This window comes from Caretta caretta, chromosome 12 (assembly GCF_965140235.1).
Source record: "Caretta caretta isolate rCarCar2 chromosome 12, rCarCar1.hap1, whole genome shotgun sequence".
Taxonomy (NCBI): Eukaryota; Metazoa; Chordata; order Testudines; family Cheloniidae; genus Caretta; species Caretta caretta.
Genome location: NC_134217.1, coordinates 19,997,732 through 20,023,891, shown reverse-complemented (window position 1 = coordinate 20,023,891; position 26,160 = coordinate 19,997,732). Strand labels below are relative to the sequence as shown.

The 26,160-nt window shown below is 39.4% G+C and overlaps 1 long non-coding RNA gene across 1 annotated transcript in view; it reads right to left on the bottom strand.

The window, feature by feature from the left end:
• The window catches only part of LOC125620785 (uncharacterized), a 299,119-nt gene that overhangs the window by 95,949 nt on the left and 177,010 nt on the right, over positions 1–26,160 (bottom strand). Inside the window, exons 2-3 of the long non-coding RNA XR_007352318.2 lie at positions 1,639–1,910; positions 464–703 (exon numbers count right to left, since the gene is read on the bottom strand). This is a non-coding gene — a long non-coding RNA (uncharacterized LOC125620785). The remainder of the gene's footprint in view (positions 1–463; positions 704–1,638; positions 1,911–26,160) is intronic.

The following is a 26,160-nucleotide window of genomic DNA, read 5'->3' as shown; positions in this document are numbered from 1 at the left end:
TAAAAAAAAAATTTCAACTAGGCACAAATGGTAAGGGACAGTACACAGACAAAACCAAATAAAAATATTCATCTTTTAATAATGACAAGATTAAGTGCCTATCTGTTTAAAGTAATTCAGCTTGTTCTTAGAGGTGGCCTGAAAATTCTTCTCATATCCCTGGAAAAGTTCCAAGATTTCAAAATTTTTCTGTATAGTGAATTGGGACAAAAAGTCAAAATCACAAACAGTTTTGTGAACAGATAAACCAAATAAATTTTGGTATGGGGCAATCAAAGCATTTCATTTTTATTTCAACCTTTAAAACATTATTTTACCATAATTAGCTTACATTTTGAAACAAAAAGTCACTTCAAACTGAAATAAAATCCCCTATTTGTTTAGAAAATGTCAAAATGGAACCCTTCAACAATTTCAAAAAATTTTCCACAATTTATGAACCAAGAAATTTGTGAAAACTGACCTTTTACAGCAAACACTTTCAGTTTTAACAAAACCCATTGCCATAGTCTTCTGGGAGAGGTGCACTTCTTTCTCCCTCTGGGTCCTCCACTTCATAGCCAGTTAGTTTTCCTCTGACTCTGCCATGAGTTCTGCAAACATCTCATCCCGAGTCTCTTTTTCTTCCCCTCAGGTCATCCAGCCTGTCAGCAGTGCATTAGAGGCCCTGTCCTTGATGTTCTGGCTGTTGCAGGGGCTGTGGCTGGGGGCAAGGGTGGGGGACAGTTGTTTATTGTTCATATCCCAGACAAGTCATGATGGCTTTTTTTAGTATCAATATGTGACCTTACCTCCCTGAGACTCTTCCCATTCTTGGGGAAACCTTAGAGATAGGTGGCCTGCAAATGCAGAAGATGCTGAGTGCATTTGGATTTCGGTCTACCCCAGTGCTAACAGCATGAAAGCAGATACAGTAGTCAGGCTATGTTCCAGGTTTGTTTTTGCAGTTTTGTTTGTGTGCTGGACCCGTTACTATGGTGTTGGAGTGTAAATCTTTTTGACATTCCCTTTAAGCTGTTCTCACTCTCGATGATGTTATGCTGAGGCGGATGAGTAGGAGGCAGAGAATGGCCTTATTCAAAAAGGCAAAGGGCAGACCAGTGAGATGCTGTGGAATTATTCACCAGGATGGTCCCCACAGAGGCACTGTGGGAGTAGAAGGGCTTTCAGACTATACCAGGGTACACAGGTGTACAGCTATTCCCTGTGATATGCAAAACAAAATCCAGCTATTTCTCAGTCCTAAATTCTGCTATAACTACCCTGAAGACATGAAGGAAGTGCAGAGAAACACAAATAGGGTCCTGCAATGGTTGTCAGCTACCATGCATGTTACAGGGCATTTGTATCTCAGTGGGCAGCAGAACGGTTTATGCCTTGACCAGGTGTGCAGTGTGCATTTATACCTCATGGATACTACAAAAGTTCTGTTCCTGTGAGCAACAGTCTCAAACTGTTGTATTTTACACAAATGAATGCTTTCATTATTTGAATCCACTGTAGGAGGCTGGGGGGGGGGGTACAGACTGTCACTGCCCCGTATTAGAGGGTACCCTTTTGAAGCAGTACAAGGGGAAGGGGGTGGGTCCTAGATCACATCCACCAACAATAGTAAAAATTGTAAACATAGGTTCTTACATGCCAAAATTCCCTCCAGGGGATCTGACTCTTTGGCCGCAGCCTGGGTTTCTGGCTGGGGCTCAGCCGATGCAGGGCAGGAATCAGGGTCCATTGCTGAAGGGCAAGATGAGGCTGGCTTTCCAGCTGGCCATTGTCAGGGTTCTATGTCACAAAGACCCTGGCTCTCAGGAGGAAGCTCCTCTCCAGCATCCTCCTGCTCATCCTCCAATGGGTTTAGCTGGCTGTCCTGGGTGGGAGGGAGAATGCGGCAGCTGGCTCCAAAACAGCATCTGGAATGAGATGTAATATAACTGTACAATCCTAGCCAGTTAAACGGTGGATATGCGTGAGGCATGTTGTGGGGCTTCTGGAGTGCTGTCGCAATTGTTTCACCAGAGTAATGATATAGTGGGATCCAGGAACAAATGGGCAAAATCTGGCTCTGTGCCACCTTTTAAAGGGCCGAAGGGTCATCCTGGAAATTCGACAGCAGGACAGAGCAGGAACACAAGTAAACGGGTAGGTCAGTAATGGTTGATCTGCAATGCACAGTGGGATAGCCATTGGAAGCATGCAAAAAGTGGTGCGCAGCAATTGCGTGAACACAAAGAAAAGACTGAATTAATTTAATTAGAAGCAAACCTAGTCCACTTTGCAAGAGGACTCCAGAGTTCTCAATAAATACAGAGTTAATGTGCAGTGACAGGTTGTGTCATGTGTTTGCAAGCCTTTTTAAACCAAATCAACTCAACTTGATGCGGTTTAAAACCCGTGTGTAGACAAGCCCTAATTCTATTCTAAATTTGTACTTGTTACAAAACCTACACCTCCCACCTTGAAGAACTGAATTCATTTCAGGTTTCTCACTGTACCATACAGACTGCATACATTAATAATTTTCATGTTTCTGTTTCAAATACTTTTTGGAAATCTAAATTATGCATACTATTTCTGCTTTCTGTGCATCATCAATTGTATAAACAATTACTTTCCCAAGTTAAGAGAGACACTGGCCACCTTTCTTGTTCTGCAATATTTCCTTCCTTGTCCAGCCCTCTGTAGCCTCATGCTTTTGAGTAATCCATACCAATTGCTTTCCTGTTTCCATTGCTACCTCCAGGAGAATGGCAGGATGTAATTCATTTGGCCTAATAGTGGGCAACATTTTTTGGACAAAAAACTTGCTCTGGCCAAAAATGCAGAATTTTTTTTGACAACACTGAAATGTGAAGGTATGTTGGTTTTACCATACTGTTCATGTTAAACAAAAAAAGTCAAAATATTTCATTTTGACACTTTCAAAATGAATCATTTACATTTTTCTATTACACATTTTTGTTTCAAAGTGTCCTTCAATTTTAAAGTCAAAAACATTTTTAAATGATAATTGAAACAAAATGTGCCATTTCAGGTCAAACTTAACATTTTGTTCAACCTTTTATTTACCATTATTATTATACCATTATTTATTTACCATTTCCAGCAAACTGGAAAATCCATTATTCACACAGCTTTACATTGGTCCACTATTCTTTTCACATGGGGCAACATCTCAGGTTTATATGCCAAGTAACTTTTAGGCCACACAGAAACAGCGTCTGATTTTGTCCCGTGTCATTTATAAGCCCTAAAAATCTTTAGGATTATTAAGGCCAAAATTATAGCAAATCTCATGTGTGAATATGAAGGTATTTACAAACCATTTGCAATTTTCTACAGGGCTAGGTTTTACTATATTCTTCATTTGGGGCATTTGTACAAATGTGTCTGAGCCTTCTGTCTCACCAGTTCTAACTTTTCAAACTGCTTAACTATCTGCCCTGGATAGCAATGAAAATTCTTTCAATCATTTTATACCTCTCCCAAAAGAAAACTTATCCCAACTCTAACATATGACCTATTTTCATGAATAATAAAGTAAAGAATTAATTTAGGCTCTAAGCGATATCATCCACATCTGTTATCAACTTTCAAAACAGATCTCTTAATGACTCCATGGACTCCTTGTCTGGTTCTTTGTTTCTGTATGTAAAGAACATCTTACTATTTATCCCGAATTTTTTTAATCATGTATTTTTCTTCCAGTCCCTGCAAAATATATAAAGTCCACAAAAGCTACCATGAGAATACTGCTGCCTGTCTGAAAAGGCCAAACTCCCCAAAAATCTTCTCTTCCATGTTCCTCTCATGGAGCTGAGTGAGGCAGGGAAGAATCTTAAAACAAGCTGGCCTTTGTTGAATAGTTTTAAAGCTTGACTATTGTAAAGGGCATGAGGTTCCTGCAATTGCAATGGTTGTCTATTTCATAAAACTCACACCATGCCCAAAGCACAGCACCCAATGAGACTAACAAGAAGAAAACTGATAAAAGTTCTACATTTTTGCAATGAAGTCGTGCAAACATTCACTGTCAATACATTAAGTTCATATTGAGGAAAATGGCTCCTACTAGAGCCCAGTTCCTTATACAGAGACATCTGTACCAACAAGCAGTTTGTTGTTCAAATCACCTTTTTTCAGACTATTGTCAAAAGCTGTGGTGCCTTGGGGCAGGCCCAGTGGGCTATGCCAGGACAGACTTCAGCATGGAGTTGGAAAACCCTTCATATGACTGTAGAATTTTATGTTAAATGCTCAGAGCTGGGTTGTGTCTTGCATGCACAACCATGTGTTGGAGGTGATGTGGAGCTGAATGAAGATTTGTGATGTGAGGAGGACAAACAGAAGGAGTACAACTATTGCGCCAACAGTTGAAAGGCTGCCAAGTGAACTCTCCTCGACAGCTGGCCAGTGTATTAAGGGGGGAGAGCGCCTTGGCCTTGCCTCCACCTTCTGGTACTATCACAACAGTACCTGGGTATTGTTTTGCACTTAGAGGAGTAACGAGACTGCAGTTGTGTTCAATTATGAAGCTAGAAACTTTCCCTTTTCCTTCTCTGTTCCCCACTCAGTCAGGAACAGGATAGCATCTACCACTTTACTGTTTATCTAAGAATTACTCCACATCCTAAGCTGAAAAAAATTGTAAAATACACACACACGCACTTATAACCTGTACTTATGTAAACGAAATAAACGTGTAGTTTTGATTTCCCCCAATATAAAGAGGCATGGAAGGATTCGATTTTTATTGGTAACTGTCGGTAAATGTCAATTTCACCATACACACACAAACCAGTGAAAAATATTTCTAACAATAATCATCAATCTACAGATAGACAAAGAAAGAAAATACTTCTTGAGAATTATTAGTTTGATTTAAGGATATTTACTTTGCCTATTTTGACATGCAAAATGTTGAAAAAATTTGTTTCAACAGCTAACCTTTAAGTCTTTGAATCTCAGTGTTCACTGTCCTTAAATAATTGTTTGACCCCACCCCCATAATTTTCCACAACTGTGAAAATTTAAATCTCTGCAAAAAATGCTTACAAAAATCAATAACTGTCAACATTTTAAAAAAGGAAAATTGAATTCCATCAAACCTAAATATAAGCAATAGCTAACATCATTGTAAGTACAATGATAAGCTCATATTCTACAAAACAGTATGAAAATAGTTAAGTGGTTACACGAATAAATAATACTGGGGAAAAGTAACATTTTGCTTTTTTATGCCTTAAAAACCAGTGAAAAGATTATTCTTAATAATTTAAACATTTTACCAAAGGAATTCTGGCTTTCTTTGAAACAAAAATGTTTTTAAAGAGGCATATGGTGTTAGGAATGCTTGGAAAATCAAAAATTCAGAATTTGAGATGCCTCTGGTAAAGTTTAGCAGGTGAATTTGAGAGGGTCACAAGCATTTACAGTGCAGTAATTATGTTCCATGACTGCATACTAAAATCTTTCCATATTGTGATAAAAATGATCTAATGCACAAGGTGCTTCCCTCCCTTCCCCCATTTTGTAGAGGTTGACACACACAACCTGTGAATTGTTTTCTTCCAGAGAACTCTCTCTTAAGCCTGTTTCAAGTTGAGTGTGGTGAACAGTGCTGCACACAGTACTCAGTGAATTTAGCTCCTTTTTCTGTTTGCAAATTCAGCAAACAGACATTAGCTTCTACATGTTTATTCTTTCTACAAAGTTATTTATGGATTTTCAGCAGCTTTGGTTTTGCATGGATTGTTCAAGAACTAGTCACTGTGACTCTTCTTGTGAGTATGCTCTGCTGAGAATTATTCCTGCATATATGACTCCCAGACACACAGAGATTTCAATACAGCTGCATAAACACTTATGATGTTAACGTAGTTGCACAAGTCTTCACACCACTTGCTTGTGTGAATGTTTGCAGAAATTTAGTAAAAGGAATGAAAAATGCTGTAGGGCCAAATGCATAGATTTATTGGAATAATTATTTGTGAATATTTGCTGTACTTGCCTAAGTGTAGTCCTAGGCATCGCCATACACTTAAACACTTTGTAGAGCTGGGAAAAGTTTGGCATGAGAGCATTGCAGGTCAGACTTCAGGTCCATAAGCATAACTGTTGTCAGACGATTTAATAGCAATGTCCTGTAATATGTGATAACACAGCACTCCCCCTCTCCCCCCAAATACCTCAACTTCGCTACTAATACATTTGATAAATGCTGAACTGTTAGGCTTTATTACAGGATTCACAGACATATAAGCCAAGATATTGAAAAGTGACTCGTCATTTTGGATGCTTCTATTTTGGGCTATCCAATATGAGACCTTAAGAGGCCTGATTTTTAGCAAGTACTAAGCACCAACTCTTCGAAAACCAGGCCTCTTAAAGGAATCTCAGATTGGATACCCAAAATAATTAATCACTTTTGAAAATCATGTCCCTCCATGCTACATGATAGTTTTTCCCCCTAAGAAAAAGTATATTCAATAGAGCAAGGGCTTAAACTGTCAGTCATGCTAAGTAGTTAGGGACAAATATTCTATAATACCAAAGCCCCTGGAAAGAGTGAAACGGATGAAAGTTCCAAAACATCTATCATCTGTGGCCTCTGCCCATCTATGGTCACTAATTTTTTGTTGTTGCTCTTGCTAATATCTAACAAGGCGATGCAGTAGAAGCATATTAATCTAGGAATTAAGCCACTTAAAATGATCAACAGGCAGCAATCAAAATAGCGCTATAACACTGTCAGTAAAAAGTAGAAGTGAAAAGCATATGGAAGAAAAAGCAAGTGAAATCTGCAATAGCAAGCAAACCAAATAGCATGATCATAAACTCAGACTTGTTCCACCGCCTAACTAGCATTGTTCATTACAGACTTCCATTCAGAGAATTTCATTTTTAAGTGGCTCGTATGTTTTAGATTTAAGTTGCTTAATTTATTGAACATAGCAGGATAATGGTGTCCTCAGTACAATAAATGGAAACATGAGTGGAGTGATCTGCATTAGGAGGATGCCTATCAAATTGAAAAGTAAGATCTAAGAGACAGTAATTAGGCTGTACTTCAGCATGGCTCTAAATGCTGGCCATTGAGGAAGGCACAAGAGCAGATCCTGAATACAGGGGAAATGAAAATATAAACCTTATTATGTCCTAGTTTAATACTACAAAGTTCCTTTCCTCCCCGCATCTTCCAGTTCCATTTTATTTCTATTACAGCATGACCCAAAATCCCACGTGGATTGTAACTGAATTAGGTTAGGTGGATTCTAACTGAATAATTAGTGGAAAATAGTAAACACAATTTATGGACTTAATTGTCATAAAGCACCAAAAGTATTTGCAATAACTACATGTATACAATAGTAATTGAAAGCAATTAACTGCAGTCACTTAAAGTGGTCATGCTGTCAGCATCTCATGCACTATTTCAGCTTAACAACTTAAAGAATAGTGTCACCACTTTAATTCTTAATTTCTCTTTTCCAATAAGGAAGACAAACCCTAAATAATGTAACAATTGATATATACTTCACTGAAACCAAAACATCTAGTGGTGCGGACTCCCAATAGCTATCGCCCTACCAAATTCATGGCCATGAAAAACGCATCATAGACCATGAAATCTGGTCTCCCACCGTGAAATCTGGGATTGTGTGCGCTTTTACCCTATACTGTACAGATTTCACAGGGGAGACCAGCGTTTCTCAAATTGGGGGTCCTGACCCAAAAGTGAGTTGCAGGGGGATCGCAAGGTTATTTTAGGGGGTTGTGGTATTGCCACCCTTACTTCTGCACTGCGGCCTTCAGAGCTGGGTGGCTGGAGAGCAGCAGCTAGGGGCCGGGCACTCAGCTCTGAAGGCAGCATCCTGCCAGCAGCAGCGCAGAAGTTAGGGTGGCTGCTACTGCCCAGCTTTGAAGGAGCAGTACCGCAACCCCCCCTACAATAACCTTGCAACCCCCCACAACTCCTTTTTGGGTCAGGACCCCTCCAATTAGAACACACTGAAATTTCAGATTTAAATAGCTGAAATAATGAAATTTACGATTTTTTAAATTGTATGACCGTGAAATTGACCATGAATTTGGTAGGGCCCTACCAATAGCCTAACATGTAAGCTATGGACATAAAGGGAGTGCCATTACCACCACCTCTTTCGTTTTTGTGAATCCAGCCCTTTATTTCCTTTGCTTTATTGTTAAAAAATGTCAGAAACAAGATGTTTTGTTCCACCTCACATGTATGTATTTAGATTGATTGATTCATCAAAAATGTGGAAAGTTTCGGTCCAGGTCCAACCAATTTTTTTCTGATTTTTCAGATCTGACAGCAAGTGAAAACCCCCACCAGAACAGTTATTTACTCAGCTCCAATCAGAACTCCCTATGGTGCACTCCAGACAGTACCCCAAGTTCTCATACACTATATTCAGTGTGTGAAGAGGGAAATGTTAATGGAGGGTCAAAGATAAGGCACCCTGTGAGAATGGGAGGTAGAGAGGCAGCTGTGGGGGAAGAAATGACAGCCTGAAGAAGAAAAAGGGACAATGTAAATGGTCTCCTCGCTCAATGGACAAAGCTGTCCTTTCACCAGTAGTTAGCAGTCCTTTGGGCATATCACGGTGCAGGCAGGAGCAAGGAGCACAAAACATACATTTGTGCTTACAGCAGTGATACAGGTAGTCAGCACTCTTTCAGAGTTTATGAGCCACATGGCCTGTGTTTGATTTTTAGAAAGTACTAAGCACCCAACTGTTGAAAATCAGGCCCCTTTAAAATGTCTCAATTTGGGCACCCAACAACTGTGACATCCAAGATTTCTAGTACTGCTTAAAGTTTAGACCTATAGTCTTAACCAAACCCACCCACTGGCAAATGTGTGTTCCAGGTCCCCCGCTGTGCTGATCTGCAGAGAGTATGAATTGTTACAGACCCCCCGATGCAAACCATTGGCTCTTCAGCTCAAACTACAGCTGCTCATGCTTTTAGCTCTGGAGGTCCCTGGTTCAATCGCTGGCGTGTTGGCTCAGATGGTGGCCAGCACACCTACAGGACACTTTTAACCCACTTTCTGGGACAAAAGCTACACCAGGAACTATTCAAGAATCTAAATGATTTTTAAACAGAAAAAATTAAGTTGATCTTTCAGCAGCTTGTTTCAACTAAGCCTTTGGGTCGTCAGTGGAAAATGGGGAGGCAAAGGCTCAAATAACCCTTAACAAGAAAGATTGGGGAGAAGTGTTAGAAAAATATATAAGACAATAAATATATTCAAAATAGTTAAGGGGAAAGGTTAGAAATGCCTTTTCTTCTATTTTCTCTTAACCTTTTATGAGGAAACTTCTTTTCATAGTGGGATACATTAGATACAGCTTCACAAAAATATTTTTGAGTAAGATTTATTTAGAAAGTGAAATGTAAAAATCAAGGAGTCACCCTAAACTAAACAGTAAGTGGTAAAAGGGTGTACATTAGTAGACTATTGATATACCACACAAAGCACTCCCCAGGCATGCAATAGCAGCCTTGAAATACACACTGGGCAAAATACTGGCCCCATTGTAGTCAATAACAAACACTTATTGGCTTCAATGGAGTCAGGTTTGCACTCACTGTCATAGCTTATTGCTCTATTATCATACCTATTTTCCATTTGGGCCACCAGAGAATGGCAATGACTATCAAGCTGGAGTTTCTGACTCAAGCGGTTGATCACATACTTCCTCCCTCAGAAATTTCGAGCTGACACACTTGCATTCCATGTTTCTGCACCTTTAATAATTTTTCATGCTGGACAACCACACAGTCAGACTTTTAAAATAGTGTGTTGTCTGATGCTATAATGCCCAGAAATATCCAGCCATTTTTAGCTAACAATTTATATCTTCTGAATGAAAAAGTCAGACTACCTAGTTTTAAAGTTATATACCTTAACGCTTAAGAGGTTTGAAAAGAAGCTTTTCTATCAAATATTAATGTGTTTTGGGTGTCCAGCTCCCATTTAAAGTCAATGGAAAGACTCTTCCTGACTTTAATAGGCACTAGATCAAGCCCTAAAGTTCCTGTGTGTACACATTCTTCTGAAATAAAAGTCCCAACCTGTTCATATTTTAATTTTATAAAGCTTAAAACACAGATCACAAGAATGTGATTCAACCTTCACTTTAGTCAACAATTGCTTAAATAAAAGCAAAGCCATCACACACAGGATTACTGGAACTGATTCCCTTGCATCAGAAGAGAATTTTCGATTACATCCGCAATTAACATATAGTCTTGATAGCTTTTTTTGATTTCAGAGGTGACATTCCCAAAAGAACCGCACCATGCTTCTCATATAGTGCAAGTGCAATGAAAGCCATATCATCACTATAGCAATTGTGTAAAAAAAAACTGAAATAACTTTGGTTTCAATTAGTTGTCCTTCTGTTGAGCATCTACATCAGAATGAGTCCACCCTCGCCTGCAGATACTAACATGACTATGTTTTATGCACAATAGGGAATGGCAATTGTGGAAGTATAACATTGTATAAGTATAACGTTGTATAAGGGGACATGCTGGATACATTGTATATGAGAGGGCATGCCAAAACATGTTACAAAGTATCTGAGGGAGCACACGTAGGGACAGTTAGCTTTTGAATGGAGAAGCAATTAAGATAGAGCCAGCACGTCTAAGAAGCAGGCATCAGAATGGAAGGTGTGAAGGGCAATTAGTTAAGTTAACCGGAAGCTGTTAAAGGAGATTGTTAAGGGTGGCAGGTAATTGAAGATACGTGACTGGTCTCAGGGATCTCGAAGGGTGGTGACTAAAATCTTTTTCTTCTTTTGTCTGTAACTTCTCTGTAACTTGTTCTCCAAAAAACTGTATAAATTAAGAGACACAAGCCCCACTCGGGGGGCTCACTTCTAAATGTATTAGCAGAGCAGCTTTGCTAATAAAACAGAGTGGTCTGATAAATTGTGAGTCTGAGTCAAACTTTGACACAATGAAGAAAGGACAAAAGCAATGCCCATCAGTATTCTCCTACATTTCAAAAGTAAACAAACTCAAACAGGAGGCTCAATTAAAAACTGTTAAAATTCATTATCAAGCCCTAATCTCACAATATTTTCATTTTCTTGGTGTTTCCAATGTACACATTTATACACACAAATAAGCAAAGTGCAACACTGGAGACAGAATTAAATGGAGAGAAGTCACATATTATTTACTTTGAAACTAAGACAAATAATTTATACACTTAAAAAAAAATTTCACAGACAATTTTGTACTTTATTTGACAGCTGCTAGAGTATATTAAAGATGTGTCAAACTGCCTGAACAAAATCAGATGGAAGCATGCTTGCTTCTGTATACAGCCACAAATTTGATACTTGATAATTTTACCGACACTAAGACTAAAAACTAGGCACAAAATACCACAAACCCTACATGCACCTGTATACCCCATAGCCCCAATTCAATAAACCATTTCTATTCCTATCCTGTAAGCTCTTCTGCATAAACTGTTCAAGTGATAAGTTCACTGTTTGAATACTCAAGAAATTAACATGTATGGATTTTCAGGGTTTTTTTTTATCTTGGGCTATTATAACAATGAGACAGTTTGTGAAGTATATACGATGACTTATTTTCAAAACATTTTGTAAATGTATTTTTCTTTAGATCATCTTTGTAAAAGGTCTTTCTATTTTAAGTTTTCTTTCATTTCTAGCACTCTTCACAAGCCTGGAAAGGGCACTTTTAAGCTTCTAGTGTTATGTCTACACAGGCAATTAAACACCAGCAACTGGTCTGGGTCAGCTGACTTGGGTTCATGGGGTTCCAGCTGCAGGGCAGTAAAACTGCCATGTAGACATTCAGACTTGTGATGGAGCATGAGTTCTGGGACCCTCTCACCTCATGGGGTCCCAGAGGTTCGACTTCAGCCTCAGCATCTACACAGCAATTTTATAGCCCCACAAGCTTGAATCAACTGACCCGGGCCAGCTGTGGCCGTGCCGCAGGTCTTTCATTCCAGCATAGACGTACCCTTAAGGTCAAGATGGACACCTCAGATCTCTCATACGGAGAATAACTGAATTTTTTTTAATGGTGCTGTGGCGAATTGGTTGAAATCAATACCCATAGCTGCAGCACACTAATAGCAAGGTTTCTTCAATAACATGCTGCTCTTATAATGACACGTGTTCAGTAATACTTAATTCACAGCTTTCATAAACTCTCTGGGATAACGAGAGGATTAGCAGAAGATTAGTTTAGACATCTTGAATCTCTTTAGGGTAAAAAAGCCATTCTTTAAGCCCCTAAGATTTAACATCCAGTTAAGACGACAGAAGTTATAGACATGGTTATAAAAATTGCCCCTGCCCTTCTTTGCTTGGAGAAATTTAGAAGTGAAAAATCACACTAAACATAGGTAATTACTGACCATATTTTGTATCATACTCTTTGAAATCAGTGCTGAGGAAAATACTCTACATTCAACAATCAAACTCACAATCTGTGGGACCCCAAGTAAGAACACAAGCTTACTACGGTATATGCAATCCATACTTCTTGGCATATGACAGAAGCTATTGAAGATAAATATTTAGACTTTTTGACAAATGAATGTTGACTCATGTCTTGACCAGCTCAGAACCAAACAGCTACTTCCAATGTAGGGTTAAATACCTTTTAATTACACCAATGTAAATCTAGAAAACTATTGGCTGTATGGAATTAATCTGGAGTTACACCAATTTTAACTAATTACAATTTGACCCAGCTTTGAACAAAAATGGCTTTATAATTCAGGCTTTAGGTACACCCAGACTTACTCTGAAGAATTGTTTTTTCTCACATGTACTTCCTTGGACAAAAGTGACTGTCCGGATTCTGGCAGAGCTAGGTGTTTCTCTCCACCTCTCAGTTTACTTGTTTTCTCAAACAAAATAAATTTGAAAATGCTGTAGCAAGGGGGAAATGAATAAATGCCAAGGATTAAAGCAAGACAGAAATGGAAAATGGACAAGGGTAGGGTAAGAGAATTAAACAAATAAAGGCAGATGAAGAGACGAACAGTGAGACAGATGCTGACACGCCTTCACTTTGAATAGCACCATGCTGCACAGTTAATCTCATTGAAATCCATGAGCTACCCGTAGAATAGGTCACTAATCAACATGAGTAATCAAACTCTGTCACAGTGGTAAAAAATAATGAATTAGGCAATGGTAAAAACAAACAAAATGTTTGAAATTTTGAAGAGAAGAAATAAGTACTGGCTAGGTAGAGAGCCAGTTTTAGGTTAGTCTGCAAACAAGCTTGAAAAATAAATAAGGTGCTCATGTGAAATATGACTGCTCTACTAGTTTGTTTTATCATCTTATCTTTGGGTTGGGAGAGCTCTTAGGCTGTGATCTTGCAATGGGTAGAGTGCAGGCAGGTCACCCAGGCACCATGACTTCACTGGAGCTCCCTTTCAGCACAGCAGTCTGTCAGCATACAATCAATTGCAGGATTGGGGCCTTAGACGTTGCGGGTGAGAACTGTCCTCTCCCCTGTGCTCAAAACCCATCTGTCGTGTTCGGGGAGCTACTGCAATGCACCATGTGAGTGATTCTGGCCAGGCTAAAGAGGCAACTGCACATGTCTTCTCAAACGTACTGACGGCCGTGTGGTCTTCAGGAGCTATGCGAGGCTGTTGGGCAAGCTAAGCTGTGTGCTGAATCTCGTCGCCACGAGAGTTGGTTTGTAATTCAGAAAGATAACCAGTTACCATGGAGGCCTCTCCCTCATTTTCCACCCGCGTGTTCTGAAAACAACCCAGTGGGGCCCATGTCAGGAGGAGTGGCCCATGCATATCTGGCAAGAGAATTTAGCCCGATGTTCGTAAACGTTTGCCAGTATATCGAGTTTAAGGTGAGCTTGTTTCTAAATGGCTTTTTAATATCAATGGCTTTCATGCCTTTCTAAAGGTTACCTCAACCTCAGTTCCAAAAAGCTCATCCTTCTCAATGTGTACCATAAGTTGGCACTTTCCATTGCCACAGTATGAAAGGAGGGACAAGATTATAAGTTTAAACAAAAGACAGTATGATGATGACTGAAATACTGTATGTCTTAAAGGTACAGGGTCTAAGAAGATTCAAGATTTTGGAGCCATCAAGCCTGAAACCTAGCCTAGATTTTGCCTCAAATCTAATTCCTCCTCACTTCTTTACAGAGACTTACATAGACAGCAGGATATGTGCTGGAAACATTACACAATCATGTTGGAAGTCTTGTTGGACAACCTAAATGGTCCAGGGGTTGTTTTTTTTTCCTCTTTTTTTTTTTTTTAAATGTTGGGTATAGACACTGCAGTGTGAATTAATCAGAATAACCTTCCCTGGTAAACTCGTTGGACAACCCCAACCGGTAAGAGTTAAAATGGTTCTGAGATACAGAGCTAGTGAGCCAACATCAAACCAGAAGGTAACCTGCAGCCAAACATGAACAGAGGAGCTTGTGTTCTCAGAGATCTTCACCCAGTATGCAAGAACACTACTGCATAACTCAGGGAAAGTAAGATTAGAATAGACAAGCCCTCTCTGTTAGATCATTGACTGTACTCGGCGGGGCGGGGAGAGAAAGAAATCAGGCATTTAACCTTGTGCAGATATGGAAACAAGAAATCTCTCTAATGTCACTATTTTTACTGATGTTTCTCCAGGGATACATGATTAGCCTTCAAAAGTAAAAAACTTCTGGACAATACTGAAAATGGGAGAAATATGGAAAAGAAAATGCATATATAAACTTGGTTTAGACCTCTTTAATCTGAGAGAACTTCTCAACAGAAATCATTCCTGCATGTTTTTAAGAGTGAAGTCTTCCTTTATACAATACCGAAATAACATCATAGGTGATGGAGCCAAATTACTGAAAATATCTTTCAGATTCCCAGGATAGCAGCCATTCATGATGAAAAAGTGAAAGAGGATATGGAATTTTTAAGCAAATAACCTACACTATTTTTGAAAACACTTTCAGGTGTATACGTCCTCAGACTTTTCTCAAGCTCACCTCTGCTCAATATTGGTTTTATGGTTTAGAGTAAAAATGAGATTGTAAAAAGAATAATTTCACCCACTTCTATGTTTAATTTAGTTTTTAGGAGATTCAGTAATGCCCTTTTTATGTATGACTAACTAATACGCTTGAGACGTCTTTTTTATCAAATATAGGAGTTATTTCACTCTATGATTTTAACATCTATGATGAAGGTTCGTTAGGGCAGTAAACATTTGCATCAAGAACATTGTAAACATGTTAACTGCATGGCGCCACTTTGAATTCTAACAGATCTTTCAGTTGGACTGGCAAACATGTTTAGAGTTTGTATAAAACACTAGAAATGGGAATTCAGCATAACTGTAAAGACAAACTAGAGGCCCGGTTAGTATTTACTAGAGCTCAGGAGTAACGTAATTAACATGAATAGTCCCTTGATTTAAATGGAACTACCCACACGAGTAAAGTTACTCCCACGAGTTTGCAGGATCAGACCCAAACTAAGGAAAACTCATTGTGGAGTAAACAGATTTGTTTCACAGAAAAACTTCATAGTTTTCTATCCTTTTAAAAAAGATGTGCATGTTTAAAGCGTGCTTGTACTTTTAATAGCGATTATGACAGAAATAGCACCTTCCTCAACAAATCTGTTCCCTGTGCATATTCAGAATCACACCTGCTTAATTTAGTGACAAAAAGTGTTTTTATTGCCTTTTGTTCCTATTGGCACTGCAAACCCAACACGGTTATAGGACAGTGACCTGGATTCTATTCTGGCTCACACAAGATGACACAATCAACAGGACTGTTAGGTAAGATGTAATTGTGGGGTCAAACCATATCAGCAATTACACCTGTTAAAGACAACAGAGGGCTCAAGACTTAGCTGTGACCAGCTCATGTTCAGGGCAGCTGGGGATGGAGGGAGGCAAATGTGTTTCTAAGTGACCTTTCTGCCTCGCTCAAGGTGAGGGCCAACCCCGCACACAAATTAGAGTAGTCTCAGGGCTGTTCTGACTTATGCCATCTGGAATAGTCCTTGACAGACCATTCCATCAGAAGCATGGCACACTTCAAGAAGGCTTCTGGGACAACTGGGACTTCCCCAAACCCAGGTGGATGAGTGGGTAGTTACAGAATAGGTAGCATAGATCAGGCTACCTGACTTTATGTGACAGGAGAATTCCAGTTCACCTTTTCGGGAAGCTATAAACTTTTTGCTTGTCCAGCAGCAAAAAGGGGTCTTCTTCTGAACCATGACTCTGGTTCTAGAACTGTACAATGCCCTGGACTGACCTATAAAGGAATTTTCCAGGTGACAGTGGAACTTGGATGCCCGCCATAGCACATCAAAGAGTGGCAGATTAAGCATAGCTCATGTTGCTCTTAGATCTCACTCCTACCTAACTAAAACCCCAGATACCATAGAACACATCTCCAGAGATCCACTGTGCATGTGAGAGAGAGAGAGAGAGAGAGAGAAAATGGGGGAAATGCTGTGCAATCAGACTGGTACTGAAAAAACGCAAAACATGGAATGAAATACCTGTGGGCATTTTGCCCATTTTATCAAGATCAGCAAATCCAGAAAAACAAAGAATTACAGAAAAGAAAAAACAAAAATCAAAGTTGTTTGAGCAGAAAGTTCCAACTTATCTCAGAAGCTTATCAAGTCTGTGCTGTATGCCTTCCAATCCTAATTTTTTTTTTGCCAGTTTAGTTTACATCCTAACATCCTGTCTGTGAAATGGTCACCCAGGATGATGAGGGGGAGCGGAAAGGCAGCACTTGGGAAAATGTGTGCGCTCCATATTTCTTGCTATTTTTTCAGATGCCACACACCCAACCTGGTTTCTTTTTGGATACTACTGGTCTAATTATTCGATCATTCACAATTAATTTTAATGTCGCCCAAAGCAATATAATAATTAATTCCTTACACAAGAATCATCATAATCATTATAATCCTTTTATCAGTATCAGTTGGGTGTGGTAAATGGATACTAATGGCCATAACAAGAAAATCTTTCTAAATCTGAGGTTCTCATGTCTAGTGTCCTCAAAAGATGATCACTCACATCCCTGACTACATTCCTGCACTTGGTTAGGTCAGTTGCTAGGATTTCCAAATCACAGCTACAGTATAAATATCTTTTAAGGAATACTTTAGAGTAAGGAATACTTTAAAGATGTCCATAGCCTCTGTTGCCAGAAGCTGGGAAGGGGCGACAGGGGATGGCTCACTTGATGATTACCTGTTCTGTTCATTTCCTTTGGGCACCTGGCATTGGCCACTGTCAGAAGACAGGATACTGGGCTATATGGACCTTTGGTCTGACCCAGTATGGCCGGTCTTATGTTTTTACTTTAAGCTGCCTTTAGAATGGATACACAGGCTCTAGCACTGATGTGACACTCTTCACATAAAACTTGGAACACTTCCAGAGGGACTCCAAACAGTTCATTACAAAAAATCAGCAGTAACAAATTACAAGTCTCTTGAAAATTACACATAATGAACATACCGTAGGACTGTGACCAGGTGAGAACTTCATCACACCTGAAGTCTTGGGGAAATGCCCTTCTGTAGGGCTGGATTGAAGAAACACTTGCGGAAGAACAAAAAATCAAATTCCCATAGGGCTCAGTTTGAGGCAGACTACATAGGATATACTGCCTTGGTGTCTCACTTTAACCATCTCTGAAAGTAGGGATTCTGTGACTGGGTTGGCAGATGGTTCTTTTCCTTTTTTCTCTCCAGTATATGCAAAATCTGGGCACAACCTCATTTTATGAGTTACTTGATGAGTACTGCAAGTGAGGGAAATTTATGCCCAGGAGGGAGGGTGGCCAGCTGCACAGATTTTGGTGAGTGAAGGCTACATAAGCCTAGCTACAGTCAGATGGGAAAATTGGAAGGGGAAGAAGAAAGGCAATCAGCTGGCCTCATCTCAGAATAAAGCAGAGGTATTGTCTCCGGAAGGCCATGACATGTCTGACACACCAGTGATTGCTGAATTTCATTTGTGGACTAGATTTAGATTATTAGAATGGTTTTTCTGCCAATGAAAGGCCTCTTTTGCAACATCCTGGACTTCAGATTTATTTAACGAACAGCAAGACTCATCAGCTCTCTCACTAAATTGGCATTATGAAAGCAACAGAGGAGATTCTCCAAACAAGCAACATTATAATTCACATTACATTAAATATTCATTTGCCATTTCCTTTTGTAGACGGCCTATTGATGAAAGGGATAGTGTACATTTTGTAGTACAGTTGATGAAGCAGTTGAAGCCAGTATAATGGCTAAAGGAGATATGATCACTGTTCAAGTGCTAGTAGATAAGGTTAGAGCATAAAATGAGAACTGTTGCCATATAACCGATAACATGCTTGTCAGCCTTGCTCCCAGAAAGTTGTAGCATGTTTGCGGCCCGATCATCCAAGAGAAGAGAATGAAGAGGATTTTCTTGAACATTAATGATGTCAAGGACATTTTTGTTAATGCTAATGTATCTGGTTTGTCCTGTGGTTCACAAAATACAATGAATTTCCCTGGGCTGTGTAAACTTAAGGGATGAGAGAGAATGCCACAGACACAGCAGGGTTAGGAGAACCCTGTTTCAAAGAAAATCACAGCTAACTTCCAAAGAGTCCCAAGGCCAAAGAGGTTTGTTTTCATCCTACCCAAAACAACAAGGTAGAACTTTGCAATTCTGGATCAAAAGCTAATATAATTCAGAAGCAGATGGTTTAAAAGAGAGGATCTGAAAGTTTTCAAAACTTCCAAAGTTCTTTTTCCCTAGTATCGCATTCTGCCATCAAGTGGAGTTGAGTAATTTCCTCCACCTCCCCCAAATCTCTTGAATGTTCAAGGTGCTAGTTACTTTGCATAAAGAAAAAAATTGATGAAGACGCAGGTTCCAGAGGCTCCTTCCTGGCTTCCAGCACCAATTCTCAAATTCCACCCCCCTCACACTCCTAGCGACATGAAATACTGGTAGTTACCAATGTGACCATTGCCTGTATTTTACTTCAGAATTGCCTCTTTTACTCCTGACTTCATCCCTGGAAGTAATCCTGGCCACCCAGCTGAGAGAGCACTCCCCTAGGGTCATATCTTTTAGTATCCCCTCCCAGAGCCACTCAGCGCTGTTTGCTCTGGTAAAAATCCCAGACCCAATGCCTCCCAGCGCATTCCAATTAACACTTAGGTCCAACTCTGACTTCTAATCCTCCCTTCAAAAGAAACCCTATTGAACTGATTCAGGATTGTCCAGCACTCAGTAAAACCTCCCTCTCTTCATTTATCCTTAATAATAAATTAGGTCTGGCCACGACTGAGGTGGGAGAGCTCAAAAGCTTCTCTCTCTCACACACCAACAGAAGTTGGTCCAGTAAAAGAGATTATCTCACCCACCTCGTCTCTCTAATATCCTGGGACTGACATGGCTACAACAACACTGCCTACAAGTGCAGAACACTCATCCTGGGGTGTGAAATGGAAGATGGCCAAGGCTATAGTTCATACAAAGTAATCTTGGATGACCTAGGCCTCACAGCCAACTCTCCAACACAAGACTGCCAGTTTATTAACAATAAGTAGATTGTATCCACCTCTGTATCTAACTCAGTCTCCAGCCAAGTCAGCCTAGTGAAGGAGGGCAGGGTTCTCTGTGTTCCTTTTGCTGGCAGCATTCCTAACCTACCAGCCAGCCTGTGACAAAGTTATCAGACTTGTATCCTCTTTCAAATCCACCCTTGCTGCAAATTAAAGTGGATCCAGGTGGCCCCCCACATGCAGAGCTTGGTCTTAGCCAAGTAGTCACTCCTAGGCACCAGGGACCCAGCGTCGGATGGAGAAGGGATTCAGGCCCCCCACCCAGCTATGTTATGCCCTCTCTGGGGGGTCTGTCTATACCTCTGGACTGTGTGTATATATGAGGAAATCTTCTCCCTGTTTTGGGATCTCTCTGTATTCCTTCCCCAGGGACAGATTCCTCTCTCTGCTAACCTCCATGAGGTCCCTTGACTGAGGTATCTCCCTCCCCCCTCCATGAGGTCCCTTGACTGAGGTATATACCCTCCTTCACGTGCCAGTGGCTCACATGAGCCCCACTATTCCAGCTCATCATCTCAGGTGATGCCTTCCCACTACTCTTAACCACCTCCCCGCCCAACTCCCAAGGGATGGGGGATCCTTAAACAAGAGCCACCTTTTTCCATGCTGGTCCAGACAAAGACTTTGAGGATGTGGGGTAAGGGGTGCATTTTGTTTTCCCCCCACTCTTGGTGTCTGATACATTCTTCAGTGGATGGTTGTCAGACTTAACACATTCACGTGTTAATGTAAGAACACTGTACATGGATTTCTCATAAGAAATTCTTCTTTAAAAAAAATCCAAGTATAAGTCACTGCTCAGCTAGCTGACAATGTTTTAAATAACTTATTTTATAGTGACATTGGCGGTCAAATGTCCCGGAATGGTTATGACATAAGTTAGGGCTTGTGAATAGGTACTCTGAACTTTCAGAAGACTTTCTAATATAAATATCTTTGACTTTTTCATTGTTTGAATAAATGACTACAAGGTAAAGGCTTCTGAGAGGTTGCTGATTAATGTGCCCTTTATTTTTAAAAGCATAATTAAATAATACTTGGATTTATCACTCTCTTCAGGGAGCCCGTGTTCCTAAAGAAATTAGAATCTCAAATGACACAGCCAGAAAGTCATCCAGTTAATAATACTTTTTAATTATCACAGCTAGCCTATGCAGCATTCACATTTGCAAGGTTTCATTTTATTTAAAGAAATTAAACTGCAAATCAAGTTGTGAAGCTTTCCTATTATGAGTTGTCCAAAGTCTATTAAACAAAATATAATTTAAAAACAGCATGAAGTTATAAATATCTTGCTGTTTGGAATAGCCTGTCAATCTGTTCCCAATTATATATGTTAGCTAACAGCTCTCTAATTAGCTCTCACTCTTGATACTACAGCTCCTAAAATGTTTACATTGGAAGTTACAAATTACTGTCTAATTATGCTGGCTACTTTGTTTTGCATAAAATATAAATAAAATCTCTGCCCAGGCTGTAAAAATAAAACATGTGCTGTCATCACAGGATGACTATAAAATGTATCAGTATTATTCTGGGTCTTCAAAAGGAACGTCCTCAATTAAAAGGAGTAGAGTAGCATAACGAAGCACAGTGACGTCTTTACTTCCTCAAGTAAGTTCCTTAAGAGAGTGCATAACTGCGTCTGAAATACATATTACATGGAAAGCGGCAATGCACCCAACACCAGTCTTTTAAATTCTGCTGAGCATCTCCCTTCAAATGTACACGCTGTCATATCTTGGAGTTACATTCCACTGGCCATTGGGGATCTGGCATGAGAGAATGCTGATCAACCAGGGAGGGAGTACAGAGAGAGGTGAGACTCGAGTGCAGATAACAGACAGCCATGCACAATATTCATTGTTACACTACAGCCCCTTTGCACCAGCCACAAAGGCCTCCTGTGGCATCTGCTTGCTGCAGAATGTCCTGACACCAGAAGCAGCAGCCATGACTTCAGGAGACCTACTGGGGTTGGCTGGGGTCAGAATGGGGTGTGACTGGACAGGACCTACATTCCAGAGATCCTGCCTCCCTCTGCCCCCTCCACCATTGTAGCCATGAAGCTGGTACCCAAATTAGGGGCAGCCATCAAGGGCTGAATCAGCTATGGTAGCCTATGACGGGCAGGGATGAATTTGCCTCACACAATCTAGGTGCATCAAAATAGAATTTGTTGCAGGAGAAAATTACATGTTTAACTGCCAATCTTAAACCCTTTTTTCCAATGAGATAAAGAAAGAACTTTGTTGGATAAAAGAATAACTTACTGACGAGGTGGGATCTCCCAGTTTAAAGGATCCTGTTCATCAGAATTTATCCATGGACTTCCAAACGACAAGGATATTTAGAAGAAATCAAATGTAATATGTTTTTTTCTTTTTCATGTTCAGGCTAATGTAATCTATAAGTGGCGTTCTCATTCTTTCCAAATCCTTTTTCCATAAGTGTCTGGATTTTCAAATTAGGGGTGTACAATTTTTGGTAGTATTTTTTTTAAGCAGTGTGTTTGTTTCTCCATCAAATGATATTGAACTAGTTCCCCCCAGCACTCATGGATGATCAGCCATATTGGTGGCCTGTCTTGGCCAGACATTGTTGCAAAAGATCTTATTCTCATTTTGATCAACTACAATATGCCCATAATCCATCCTGAAAATAAATCGCAATAGCTATTGGGTAATAAAATAATATCCTTTGCAAATCCTCAGCCAGGGTAGACCCTTCCCCTATAGTGATGTCACCAGATGTTTCCCTGAGGAGGCTCAGTGAATTCACATGTACGTAATTCTCATTACTAAAAGCTGTGTGTCATATAAAGCTAGGGGTTATGGATAGATCTAAAGATCTGGCTCAAGGAGGAGAAGGGTAAGGACAGCAGGCTAAGTGAAGTCCTCCATGACTATCACCCCCACACTTTTAAAAAAACTGAACTGCAAAGCTGATAATGTTGCCACAGGGAGGGAAAGGTCATCGATAGCTCCATGGTTTATTATGCACAGAACAATTTTTTTTAACTGGATCAGATACTGTAAGGATTTCAAAATACAGTTATGTAAAACAGTAGCATCCATGAGAAGAGTTCAGATTGTGTGTGTTCTAGCAATGTCAAAAATCATATTTCTGTACCTTCAAAACACGATTTGTGCACAGTTGACTAATTCTGAAGGGCCAGGGACCACAATTACTGCACAAACATCTGTTGCCAGATATACCTTGACACTGAAAGATACATTCACAGAGAGAATTTACTCAAAACCAAAAGTAGTTTATTAAGACAGAAATGTAAACAGAATGGTTTCGCATTGTTTGCTTTCATTTACCATTAATTCCAGAACAAATTATTTTGAAAGGTGTCTGTTATCTATGTTCAGCAAACCTATTTTAACGTACTATGTGTGGTTCTAAAAGCTGATTTAAAATATCCAAAAATAGTCGCCTCTGTTTTTCATGCAGATGAATTGGTTTTAATTTCTAAAAATATCACTTGTTTTTACATTCAGCACATCATTACTTTTAGATATGGATATATCTACTTTTTGTTCATTTTGTAAATTATTCCATACTATAATACATGCTGACTGATCGTCACACTATTCTAACAATGGCCAATTTAGCTTTGTTAAGAAAAGACGGTTATAATATAAATCCTAGCTCTTGTGGTATTGAACAGTGACTAATTATTTAAAATAATTCCTTCAAGAAACTACTAGCAAGTGACTATGCAAGACCCTGAACAACTTGCCTCATACAGAAATTCACTGTCAGATTGTAACACCCTTGAGGCAGATACTAATTAAAAATACCTTGTAGCAGGCTGCATAGCAAAAGGTTTTATTTTTCACATACTACATCATTCTGAAATTTGGATAATGTACCATTTCAGGGAATAAGAATAAAATGAAACCTATCATATCTATGTATCCACACAGAAGTCACCCGTAAAAACTTGCCTAGTGCCTCTGATAACAAAATGATGTATCTCAGTATGTAAGGCAATTATAGGAAATGCAGGCAGACACTGAATGTGAGCACCTCTGGGCAGGGACTGTGCCTACTTTTGTGATTCTTCAGCACACTGAGGGCTCTATTGTCTATAACAACAACTACCACCTTATATATCCAAGGCTTAACTAGCAAGATTTTAATGGTAATCATTGTAGGTATATACAGAGGCCTTAACAATCCACGGAGACATACAGGCCTGTTTCTTATTTATACTAAGGCCCCTTTATACTGCTCTGGTACAAATTACATTTACATTCACTTTTAGGGCCATTTAAAGGGGATTTAGTGTGAATGAGAATCATACACGTACAAAGAGAAAGCAAATGAGAAAATGATTACATAGTTCTAAACAAGATTGTTTTTTATTAAGATGTTCTGCTGTGTGTGATAAAAGTTCTTTATTATGGACCTGCTTCACCTGTACTCTGCCCACTAATCACAGATTTTGGTTTTAAGCAACCCACCAGAGAAATATTTCCTTCTTCCTCCCTCTCCAAAAATGTGGCCTTTTGCCCCCAAAATTATACTTCAATCAAGTGATTTTAAAAGTCCTACAGAATGTAAAAAAAGTAAACAAGAATTTTAAAAACAACACTGCGAGATGTCACTCCCTCAATTAAATACTATTGGTTGGTTTAAAATTATATGGCATTTTATTCTTATTAAATTCCATTCATTTTAGAGTAATTTGTCTATAAAATCTCTTATACTAAGAGACATTGAAATGACTGGGGCTGTTCACCTTAGCAAATTTATCTATCAAAGATTATTTCATTATTTTATATATTATAAAGCTTGTGAGGTAGTCAGACAGTCGTGTGCGTGTGTGTGTGTGTACACACACCCTTATACTGGACTGTCTGACTACCTCACAAGCTTCCATGGAGTTATGCTCACAACACCTTAGGTCTCCCAAATCTTAAGCTAGTGCCCTGATAACTGGACCCTCCTGCCTCTAAGAGAGGAGACAAATAAAAAGCACCATGATGAAATAATTCAAAACAAGGCATAGTGTAAAGTGTGAAGATCAGATAGTTCTCTTCACCCTCTCTCAGATATAAGAACAAGAGGATATTCATTAAAAATGAAAGGTGGTAATATCAAAACTGAGAAAAGGAAACACTTCTTCAAACAATGCACAATTGGACTGAAAATTTCATTACTACACGGTATCATTGAGACCAAGAACATAGCGGGGTTCCAAAAAAATATTAGGCAAGAACATCCAATTACAATAATACTTAAAATAGTTCAAAAAAAAATCTATGGAAGAGATATAAATTCAAGCAACGAGACATAAACCAGCTTCTAACCATTGAAGACTGGCAGACAACTTTCCCTGGGGCAGGTTCTCTCTACTGAAAGGTTTATTCTGCAGCAGCCAGTACTGGGCACTATCAGAAACAGGACACTAGACTAGATGGATCACTATCTGATTCCATATAGTGATTCCTAAGGGAATATTGTCTCCTTTTCCCCTTTTGTTTTTGAGAAAGGATCTCTGGGAACTTATAGGGGAAAAAAGCAGGGTTTCGAGTCATCCGCTCGGGTTTCATTGCCTGCCTGTTTCAGCATCTCAGAGTGGACTGGTGTTCCTGAAAGAGAAAAATAGGAAAAATACATTTGCTCCCCTCTACAAACCCCATCAAATTCCTGTTTAATTTTAACTATCTGCTGCTCTGGCAATCTTCCATTGCATGATTACAAGTGTGATTCAGGTGAAGATAAGCTTGCCAACTAGTTATCGCGCTCTTGAAAAATTTCGCCCCCATTCCCCTTTGCTGAATCATTCTCTTTCAGGCTTTAAGCTTCTGGGTAGGTGAGTGGACAGATTGTCAAAAAAGCTCCTTAGCTGGTTTTCAGGAAATCTCTACATATGGAATTTATTTGTTCTTTTCCCAGTCTGGCTTTAAGTGTCTAAAGCCCCAGGATTTTGCCCATGTCCCTTAAATGTACAGGGTAAGCTAGCTCTGTATTAGCTAAGAGAGACTGAACCTATCATCAAAATATAAGTGCAGATGTTTTCTAATACTACCTTTAACACTTAACTACATTAACTGATCTGTATTTGTAAAGGCAATTTAGTTTAAAACTCTTTGACATCCTGTATTCTTAAAGGACAAACACAGTTCCTGCCAAACAGTAACGGGCCTATGAGAAAATGGGAGTTAAATAAATCATTGCTATTGTACAAGCCTGTCTGCTTTTTCCATTAACATTGAAGGCATTTTTATCTTGCTCGAACAGCCTTGTGCTGTGAAAGTGAAACTACAGACCACGTGCAGTCGAACTTTGCAAATAAGAAGAAAAACAGCACAAGGAATTTTTGTGCTGGATATTTAGTCTTTTCAATCCCTCTGTTCATGACTTTCGTTACCACTAATGGGAGTTACACACACTTATGAACATCAAAATTAATAGGGATTCACTTAAGGAGCTTTACTCTCCTTGCTGGTCGTTGCCTCGCTAGTAAACAG